We start from the raw sequence: 11,511 nt of genomic DNA, 5'->3' as shown, positions 1-11,511 counted from the left end.
GGTGGGTCTTACTGACATTAAGAACAAAGAAAAAGGGGTGGATATTAGGGATGGTGCACAATGGTAAGGTTGTTATTCATTATTTCCAGTCTATTTTGGCCATATTCCACACTATTAATGCCTGGTGTTCTCATTTCTATCCTACACTCTCATCTATTTTTGTGGGGTGAGGTGAAGGATAGTTAAGGGGTTGGTGTGAATATATGGAATTGATTTTCATAAAGATTTTCTAATCTGTCTAAAAAATCATCTGCTCATCTCTTTCCCTCTTCTTCCTGGCCATTGTATTTTTTCCTCAGGAGCAAACAGGAGGGCTAATTGAAACATATTGATCTCATGGAAACTTGTGACAATATAATTGACTATAACCTGAAAGAACACACTGGAAAATCATGCACTTCCCATTCTCCCTTCCTACCCTTTCTTATATTATTCCATGGCAGGCTAGAGGGAAATGTTTTCTGGGGCTGCTTGCTGTCTGTCCACTATTTGGTCATGTGTTATGTGATGGAGGGACCTGGTATATTGCAACAGCAGGGGAGGAAAAGCCGCTTCTCCTAAGCTTTCCTTTCATAGTCCCATTAACATGTTATATGATACTGAATAAATCATTTAGTTACACATTTCCCTCTGTGAGATGGGAGGACCATCTCCAGCACACCCCTACTGACTCTGAAACAATTGTTGACTCAATCCTTAGCCTACCATTATGTCTTAAAATTCATGCAAAGTGGCTCCTTCCTTTTACCTCTGATAAAGCATGATGGGTCACCAGCAGCTCTATAGGAATCACCTAAGAAAATTCCAGTGGGTTCTTGCTCTTGCTGTATCTGCTCAAAGCATCTCAATCTGATCTGGAAATATGGCCCAACATGTGCTGCCACTGTTTCCGTCAGTATGCCAAGCTTCTAGGGCTCATTAAGTTGGACCAAATGAACCTCATTATATTAGTCATCTAAGACTCTGTCTTACAGCAGAAACAACGATTTTTTGTATTTATTAAAAAAGAAAAAAAAACTTCAAAAAAATTCATGCAAAGTGAAAAATATTGCACCCCAATTAGGAGCATATTATAAGTCAACAAGTGCAGAGAAGGGAAATGAGGGAGATGATTGATTGATTGATTGGGAAATGATTTATTTTTTATTGTGGTAATATTGTTTTACAACACTGTATAAGTCAGGGGTATAGGTTCACACCTCCCCAAATATATGTCACCACACTACATCCACCACCAAAGCACTTATAGTCCTTCATCTTGCACCACTGGGAGCTCTCTCCACTTTCTCTCTGTCCCCACTACACCTTACCCTCTAGTAGCCTCAAATCTGCAGTGATATTTCTAGGGCTTCTTTTGGTTTACTTTTGTCAATTACTTTGTTTTTGTATCTCTATATTCCACATCTGAGTGAAAATCACCCTGTACTTGTCTTTCTTCTTCTGACTTACTTCACTTAGCATAACCCTCTCCACGGTGTCAAAAATGGCAAGAGTTTATCTTTTCTTTTTACAGCTGGATAGTATTCCAAAGTGTGTGTGTGTGTGTGTATAAAATTCTCTGCTCTGTTGTTGGGTACTTAGGTTGTTTCTGTCAGTTAGCTATTGTAAGTAGTGGTGCAATGAACATAGGAGTGCATATGTATCTTCAAATTAGCTTTTTTGTTTTTGGATAGATACCTAGAAGGGGAATTTCTGGGTCATATGGTAGATCTATTTTTAATATTTTAAGGAACCTCCATACTGTTTTCCTTAGGGGCTAGACCAGTCTATATCCCCACTAACCGTGTGCAAGAGTCCGTTTTTCTCCATACTCTCACCAACATTTGTTATTTCTATTTTTTTATGTGGGTCATTGTCATAGTTGTGATGTGATATCTCATTGTGGTTTTAATGTGCATTTTTAGGAGATGATTTAGAAACTAGCAGATGCTGAAAGATGATTTGTTACTAAGAAGTCTTGGGTGTTTTAAGCTTAATGGAGTAAATGAAGGAATAGCACAAGTAGAAAAATGATGTTTCAGGCTAAGTTATTTATTTATAGGAATTTATTTATATTTTATTATATTTTATTTTATTGTATTTTAGTAGACATTGTTTGTATACTCGTTGATTATTTTAAAACCTTAAGGTTAAGATGTGAGCCAATATCCTTAAGACAGATACAGATTTGTAAACCAACATTACCTCAACAAAGTCAATCAATAAGTAAATAAAATCTTATGATTACTGAATCTCAATCTCCCATTATTTTTGTTTCATAATCTGAAAATTTTCCCTTTTTCTTCAATTTTATAATAAGAACAAATACATATTAAAAATAACCATTAAAGATTTACTCATGACAGAGGGTATGAAATTTCTATCTGTATGATGAGTGGACATAATACATAACAATATCACCAACAAAATAAAACAACAATGATTACTTCTCACTGACTCTTATTAGATGCTAAGAATTTTTCAAAGTTTTAATCCCATATCTTATTTGACCCTAACTTCTATAAGATGGCTATTGCTTTAGCCCCACTTTACAAGATAAATAAATAGGTCTCTTTTAGGAAATAAACCCAGCATTGCTCATAAGAAAATGGAGCGAGCTCTATTCACTCACTTATTCTATAAAGTGCAGTTCATCTGGACATGCGGGCACTAAGCACAAATGTGGGCCTGCCCTCCTGAAGCTTCCAGTCTGCTGGGATGTAGACGCTTCACTTATTTTTGCAAAAGTGATGGCAAAAATGCATATGTAATTGGGGAAAAACTAGTCTTTCTTTGTATTTTTGAAATCTGGCTCTCTGTTGTATAGTGATTCTAAGATCTTGTAAAACAAGTATAATTGTGGGGAGCAATTATTTTTTAAATTTCTCATAACAGCTCTATTGAAATAAATCATTGACATACTATAAAGTTCACCCTTCTAAAGTGTACAGTTTAGTAGTTTTTACTTTATTCAGAGTTGTGTATCTATCAACACTCAAATTCTAGAACATTTTGCCCTCCCCCAAAGAAACTCCATTTCCATGAGCAACTTCTCGTTCCCCCATCCCTCAACCCCTTGTAACAACTAACTTACTTTCTATCTCCTATGAATTTGCCTGTTCTAGACACTTCATGTAAGTGGAATCATAGACTATGTAACCTTTCATGTCTGGCTTCTCTCAATCAAAATGGTGCCTGCCTGCCTGCCTGCCTTCCTTCCCTGTCATTTTTTATTTATTTTAAAATGTGTTTTTTAAAATTTAATTTTTTGCTTAGAAGAACCGGGGCTGGGGGGTGAGAGGATTCACCAGAGACAGAGTAGGAAGAACAGGTGGATCTACTGAAATACACTATTGAGGGGAGGCACGCATGAGAGAGGAGAGGTCTGCTGGTCTGCTGTGCCATGTGGATTAGCTCCCTGGCCAGCGATGGAACTCAGGTCTTAGGGGTGATAGTGCGGAGACTTAACCCCTAAACCACCACGAAGGCCCAGCATGGTGTTTTAAGGTTCATTCTATGTAGCATGTATCAGAACTTCATTCTTTTTGGATAGATCACATTTTATCTATCCATTCATTAGTTTATAGATACTTGTGTTGTTTCTACTTTTTAGTTATTATAAGTAATATGGCTATGAACATTGGTATATATGATTTTTGTGTGGACATAAGCTATCTTATATGTATCTCATAGATTCTTTTTTTTTTTTCTTTTATAGAGGCATGTTTTATTTATTTATTTATTTATTTATTTGTTCGTTTGTTTTGTTTATACATGCACTGGGTACAGTCAGAAGCGCGGGAGGGTGAGAGAATTCACCAGAGCCAGAGCAGGGAGCAGAGCAGGCAGAAGGACCGAAGCACACTGCTGAGGGGAGCAGCGGGCGGCAGGAGAGGTCTGCGCACCATGTGGGACCCTCCTCCGGTGGCTGGGGAGCAGCCTGGAATCAAACCCGGCGCCGCAGAGGCCGCGGGCAGCCTCGCAACCCAGCGCTCAACCGCTGCGCCACCGGGGAGGCCCTGTATCTCATATATTCTTGTATTTCAAAGGCCTAGAGCTATAGCTCATCTAAACTAATCATGGGGGAGGAGTATGTCCATGTGTGTGGTTCAGTAGAAGTAAATTTGCTTCCTAAATGGGAACTAAGTGAGAGTTTTGCTAACAGAGAAAAGGAGAAATGGATGTTGGACAGACAACTAACGGTGTCTCTGCTGTGGGCTACAACATCTGATTGAAAATATTAGACTGAATCTTGAAATTGCTGCTATTGGACTACTGATACAACACTAATTTCATATGGCTCAGCCTAATAATTCCCAATGCCGTTTTGACAGATTGGATTGAGGGGTGAGAAGAGGATATTAGCTCCAGGTTTTAGTTCAATCACTTAATGTAGCTCATAAAGTGTAAACCACTTGAATTGATTGATACAAGTAAGTCAGATTCCTGTGAGCAAGAAGAATTTGTGTAACACAAGATCTTATTTGATTTCTTTATCTCTTTCTTGGCACATCTCAAATGTTAGGAAATATTTCCACAATTTCAAGGCCCAAGCATTTGTCCCAATGCACGTGCTGATGAAGTCTGTGAATGTTTTATTTATACAGACTTAACAGTTTGTTGAATTTTAATTTTGAACAATTAAATCACAGAATGCATTATTCTGTTTTCATTAAAAACATTTAAAGATTTCAAAGAGAGAGTGACTGTGTACCTTCATTTTAGAGGTCTTTTAATCTAGGCAGACTTTGAGTAGTCTAAAATAAGCTATTTAGTATATGGAAATGAACAGGATGCTTTTAAGACGGTGCTACACCCTTGAATTGTACAGAGCTATGCACAGAACAGATTGGGAAATGGCAGCCCTTTTCTTTTTTTAATTTTAAATATATGTATTTTAGTAGGTAACGTGTTCACACAGTACAAAACTCAGAAATTACAAAAATTACTCAGAAATTACAAAAGTTATAATGAATTCTCATGCCCATAGCTATTTCCCAGCCACTCAATTCTCCCCTCCCAAGGTAGCTAGCTGTGTTAGAAGGAAAGTTTTGTGAATATTCAAGCCCACCGTTTCCTACAAATGATAGCATAATTTACACATGATTCTGCTCCTTTAGTTGTGGTTGCTTGTTATTTATAGATTATTTTGGAAGCTCTTCCAAACTGGTGCATAATGGGCATCCTCATCTATTTTTTATGGCAGCACAATATTCCATTGGGTGGATGTATTGTTTCTTGACTCCCCATTGGTGGACATTTAGGTTGCTTTCAATCTATTATGGACAGTGCTGCAAAGACTAACTTTATACATACACCATTTTGTACATTTGCAAGCATATTTTCAGGAGGAAAATCCTAGAAAGCATTGCTGCATCAAAGGATGCTTGCTTTTGAATTTTGATAAATAATGCCAAAACACCCTCTATTTCAGAATAGATGTAGCAATTTAAACTCCTTCAGCAAGGCATGAGAAAGAACACTTGTTTCCTCACATTGGTAGTTTTTCAGAAGACAGATGTCATAAGGTTTACTTCCCCCACACTTCAATCTGGGCGTGTGGGCAGGCCCCAAACAGGCTCTTGTTCACATTTTTAATAACATGGGAAAATGCTCATAATGTGGCACAACAAGAAATATACAAACAACAAGAAATATACAAATCTGAACTACATAAAAAATTTGGGGGTACACAAAAAATAGACATAATGACTCCATTATAATAAAGTTTTTATACTTTTCTACAATTAGCTTTGATTCTGTTTATAATTAGAAGTCAATAATAAAGCCAGTGCTACTGTGGTTGTGGGTTAGAACCTCTCATTTCTTTGCAAGGTACTTCAGAGGAGCTTCCTTTATTTTTATTTTATTTTACTTTATTTTAAATTATTTTATATATTTTTACATCATTTTTCATTTTTGCACAATGTATGCATTTTCATCTTGGTTAAAGTCCCCACACAATTCCCACCACCTTTGTTTTGATCTTACTCCCTTCTCTCCACCCCCATCCAGTGTGTCTCTGGTTTATAGTTGCTTGTTGATTTTGATTTTTACTTTATTATAATTAGTCTTTTTCCTGTTCCCTTATTTAGGTTTTCTAAATTCCTGCTATGAGTAAGACCATTCAATATTTTTCTTTTTCTTTCTGGCTTATTTTGCTGAGCATGATCCCTTCCAGCTCCATCCATGTTGCTGCGAATGGCATGAGTTTATCTTTTTTGATTGCTGAGTATATTCCATTGTGTATATGCATCACATCTCCTTGATCTAGTCATCTGTTTTGGGCATTTGGGTTGTTTCCGTAGCTTACCTATTGTGAATAGTGCTGCTATAAACATAGGGGTGCAGGTGCCCTTTTGAATTAATGTGTCTGTGTCCTTTGGGTAAATACCTAGGAGTGGAATTGCTGGATCATATGGAAGCTCCATTCCTCAGCTCCAGGCTGAGGAATCGCCACACAGCTCTCCATAGTGGTTGGACCAGTTTGCACTCCCACCAAGCAGTGCAGGAGAGTTCCTTTTTCTCCACATCCTCGCCAACATTTGTTGGTGCTAGTTTTTTTAATATGTGCCATTCTCACTGGTGTGAGATGGTATCTCATTGTAGTTTTGATTTGCATTTCCCTGATTACAAGTGACATTGAACATTTTTTCATATGCCTGTTGGCCATTTGCATTTCCTCTAGCAAAGCCTCCTTTAAAGTTGCCTCTATCTAGCATTCCATTTGAGGCTAAGCACCTGCCTGTCCTTGGTCTCCCCCCTTTAACTGGTCAGAGATGCCTAGGCACTGGAGCAGCAGCCAAGACTCATCTGCATAGTTTGGCAAATCTCACATAATTATAATTCCAACAGGTGTTCTGGTTCAACAGTTTTCACCATCACAATATGGTTTCATCTTGCTTTCATGGCTTTGCTACCACCATGGTGGTTTCTGTCACTCACTAAGACCATTGAAATCTATCTGAACTTCAAACACCATTCTACCCAGAAAAAGACCTGCTCATTTGCTAGTAGTCTTTGGGTCCAGGCTGCTCATGGCCAGTATGGGCATGGGCACTATGATTGTGACTGGGAGATGCCTGAGCCCCTGGCCCTGTCCTGCACTCACTTAGCATAAAGGCTGGTAGCTGTTGCAGTTGCAATTTTCTCTCTAAATCCCACTCCTTTTGTTGACTTGCAGAGGCTTACATTCCCCAAAAAAAGGTAATTTGAAAGTGCTGCTGAATTTAGATGCATTTTGCTAATTTGTTTTTATTATGCATAGAAATATTGGTATAAAAGGTGTTTCAATTATTTTCTAAGGGAGGGACCTATGCATTCTCTGCAGCCACAAAGCTTTTAAATGGAGTTATTTTTCTCGGCCTATAATCGTTCTCCCTTTTAAGTACCCCAGCAGAAAAAGTAAGTTTACTGCTCCCCGCACAATGGGCCTCTTCACTTTTTAGGTTTGGGAGACCTGGGTGACCTACGAAAGTTAATTAGAAGGTTAACAAAGACGAAGACAGAGTCGAATCCATCGCCTCTCCTTCAGCCAAAGATGTCATCCATTAATTAGGGAAATCGTTAAGGTGGCCTTTATAGGATCCATAGAAAATCTGCCGTTGGCGGTCGACAGTTTTGATCAGATTTTCCTCTGCCCAATAATGCTATCCTTAATAGTACGAAAAGCAGAGGGCTGGGGTGGGAAGAGGCGAGGGAGGAGGGGGTGGGATGTGTTTCAGCAACATTACAGTTAACCAGCCGCTGATTGTGACGGCTTTGATTCTCAGGCTGCCCCGCATACTTGCTCCATGATGTAATCCTTATTGAACCTGGAAGCCGAGGGAGCGGGAGGGAGGCGGGTGAAGCCGTTGCTCCCGCCTGGCAGCCCCGGGAGGCCCAGGGAGTGAGCGGCGCGGCCCCGGGGGTGGGCTGCGCCCGCCAGACGCTACCTCGGCTGCGCCCACCGGGTCGGCAGCCCCGGGCGTCCAGCGCGAGAGCCTGGGGCTGTCCGGCCCCGCGCTGCCTGGCCTTTCCCCCCACCCCCCCCTTTTTTTTCGGGTTGTTTTGCGATTTCTGCCTGACTCTTCCCCTTCTCACCGATTCTCCGCCGCCAAAGCACTAGCTCAACTGAAGAGAAACTTGAGCGTGACCACCTGCCCCATGAAGAACCACAGCTGAGCAAGTCTTAGTACTGCATAGACTTGACCTCTCTGCCATCCGGCTTCTTACCTCCCCTCTCAGGAACCTGAACTTAGAATTTCTGATTTAGCCAGTAGAAGCCTTCAGGGTTTCCGATTTGGTATTATGGTTTTAAAGATGGTGTAAACTCTGAGTATGGGGTGCCTTTATTTTTTTTAATGTGGATTTCTTTTACACAATTTAATCAATTCAAAGTGGACAGTCGGGCCTCCCCGGTGGCGGCGCAGCGGTTGAGCGCTGGGTTGCGAAGCTGCCCGCAGCCTCTGCAGCACCTGTTCGATCCCCAGGCCGCCAAGCGAGGTCCCACATGGCACGCAGACCTCTCCTGCCACCCGCTGCTCCCCTCAGCAGTGTATTTCGTCAGTCTGCCTGCTCTGCTCCCTGCTCTGGCTCTGGTGAATTCTCTCACTCTCCCGCGCCTCTGACTGCACCCAGAGCTTGTATAAATAAATAAATAAATCTTTAAAAAAAAAAGTTTAAAAAAAAAACAACCAAAGTGGACAGTCCACTCACATTGCTGCACCACCATCAGCACCATCCACCCTCCCCAACCGGAAATCTGTATGCACTGTAGATCTTATTTTTTTAAACTACATTCCAGGTTGACTCCATGGGTTTTCAAACCATCAATAAATTCTTAAGGAATTAACATCTTTTAAGGAAGGGGTTGGGAGTTTTTGCATAGTTCTTCATTGCAAAAGCTGGAACACTATAACATGGCCCTTGTTTATCATGCAAAACATTTCCATGTACTCTCTGGATTGACATCCAGCAAACACTGTGCAAGACCCTTACCCATATTTTAAAAACTAACAAAAAAACCCCTCACCCACGCAGTAAATTACCATGTTGGTTTCCCTTCTTTCTCCACGGCAGAGTAGGTAAGAGTTGTCCCTCAGAAAAGGAAATGTCATGTCAACTGTTAGCATCAGGGAAGAGAAGCTCAGAAGAGAGAGAGAGAGAGAGAGAGAGAGAGAGAGAGATACTAAGTGATGTCTAGCCATCTTACCCAGGCTCTCGGTCTTCCTCATCCATGGTGGAGTGGAGTTTCCCCTGTGATCCTGCCAGGCTCTCCCTCCGCCTCATCCCACAGGCGGCCAAACTTTAGGGCACTGGGGCAGCAGCTGCCACAGAGGCCCTGCCAACAGCCCCTTTGGTTGAGTCATCCCTCTTTTCCTGGCTGTCAGCACAACACTGGGGAAAATGAGGGAGGCTGATGTGCCCCCAACTTCCCAGAAGAAAAGGCAACTTTCACAAATCAGCTAAATGATTAAATACACCCGTAATAAAAAAATACATAAATGGTGAAACATAAGCCATAGTTCCATTTGTCACCAACAACGAAGTTTAAATAAAATCCCACCATTCCTATTTCCAAAGAATATCTGTTTGCTCCCAAAGCTTTGTGCCTTTGATTTCAGTTTTATTGGATATGTGCTTAACACATATGTTGTTAAATTGCTTGCTGGTCCTGTGATGTTAAAACTAGCAGTGTCTACAGGGCCCTTCACTAATTGAATTAAAGGACTCAGTGCTGAGTTGGGGTGGCACTGGGTTGGGTCACATAAACACTCCCATGTGGCTCCTCTGTTCCTCTGGTGCTTGTTCAGGTACATATCTGCCCCCCTTGACTACTGAGGCGCTTTTAAAACTCCCAAGACCTGAGCTACACCTCAGACTAGACACATAAGAGTTTCTGGGGGTGGGAATAGAGAATGGTATTTTTTAAAGCGGTTCAGGAGATTCCAATGTGCACTTATAAATATAAGGTGTTTATGAGGTTGAGAACTATGATGTGTGTGTGTGTTTGTATTTTAGTATGTCAACTTGACTGGGCCATTTATTTGCCCAAACATTTGCTTGAACATTGTTCTGGGTGTGTCCTGTGAGGGTATTCCAGATGAGATGAACATTTGAGTTGGCAGAATGAGCGAAGCAGAGTGCCCTCTTTAATATGGGGAGGGGGAAGGGCTCATCCAATTACTTGAAGGCTGATTAGGACAAAAAGGTTGCATAAGAGGGAACATCTCCTGCCTGATAGCCTTTGATCTAAGACATGGGTATTTTCCCCCTGCCTTTGGACTTGAACTCCAATACCAGCTTTTCTTGGATCTTGAGAGTCCACAAGCCTTTGTTCTGTGACACCACTGATTCTGTTGGGTTTGTCTCTGAGACAAACTTGGCTTGCACTGCAGTTTCCTTCAGGACTTCTTGTTGGCTGCACATCTTGGGAATTGTCATGCTCTATAATTGTATGAGCCAATCAATTTTTTATTACATACATATATATATGTATATATGATTGGTTCTGATTATCTGCAGAACCTGAGTACAGGCTTTATACCTAAATATATATGGAAGTGATTTTGGAATTGGGACTGGGTAGAGTCTGGAGGAGTTTTGAGGTTCATGCTAGAAAAAGTCTAGGTTGATAAGCATGGTTGTTAGTAGAAATATAGATGTTAAAGATGATTAGGGTGAGAGCTTGGAAAGAAAAGAGGAAAGCTGGAGAGAAATCTTCTCTCAGTACATAAACAATAATGGGCAAACTGTCAAAATATGGGCATTTAAAGGACATTCTGGTGAGATCAAAATGAAAATGAGGAACAGATTATTGAAAACTGGAGAAAAGTTTATCCCTGTTATAAAAGAGTAAAGAACTTGGTTGAACTATGTTCTAGTGTTTTGTGGAAGGTTACACATAAGAGACAATGACATCAGGTATTAAGCAGAGGACAGCAGTGTTGAAAGTTTGCTATAAGCCCCCTATATTGCTAGAGTAAAATGCAAAAGGAGAAAAATAAGTTGACAAAGGAATCTGCAAGCAAAAAGGAACCATTTGGGAAATTCTCAGCCTATCCATACTGTGAAAGTGATGAATGCTGTGAAGAGAACACAAATGATGTGGCTGAACAACCCTGAGATAAGGAAACTAAGGTGGGTATGAGCCAGGGATCTCACAGTTATCTCAGCAGAAGCCTGAAACAGGGCTGATACACCAGAAACACTGCCAGCTCCAAGAAAATGGGACAGGATGAAGGAAGGCTGCTAAAGGGCTTTTTCAAATAAATAAATAAATAAATAAATAAATAAATAAATAAGGAAGGATCTGGCTTCCCTGGTGGCGCAAGGGGTTAAGATGCAACCTATGAAGCTATCCACAGCCACTGTAGCATGAGTTCGATCCCTGGCCGGCCAGGGAGCAACCCACATGTCATAGCAGACCTCTCTTGACTTGCCTGCTCTTCCCCTCAACAGTGTATTTCAATCATTCTGCCTGGTCTGTTCCCCACTCTATCTCTGGTGAATCCTCTCACCTCCCTCTGGCCTGTACCCTAGCTCTTGTAT

The 11,511-nt window shown here is 40.8% G+C and overlaps 1 pseudogene; it reads left to right on the top strand.

Moving 5' to 3' along the window:
- The first annotated feature begins 763 nt into the window (after window positions 1-763).
- On the top strand, window positions 764-959 carry LOC119251498 (40S ribosomal protein S29-like; annotated as a pseudogene).
- The last annotated feature ends 10,552 nt before the right edge of the window (window positions 960-11,511 follow it).

The sequence above is a fragment of the Talpa occidentalis genome, unplaced genomic scaffold, assembly GCF_014898055.3.
Source record: "Talpa occidentalis isolate TD23 unplaced genomic scaffold, MPIMG_talOcc4v2.1 talOcc4.2, whole genome shotgun sequence".
Classification (NCBI taxonomy): domain Eukaryota; kingdom Metazoa; phylum Chordata; class Mammalia; order Eulipotyphla; family Talpidae; genus Talpa; species Talpa occidentalis.
The sequence above is the reverse complement of the archived record's forward strand: the minus strand, read 5'-3'. Positions and strand labels throughout refer to the sequence as shown.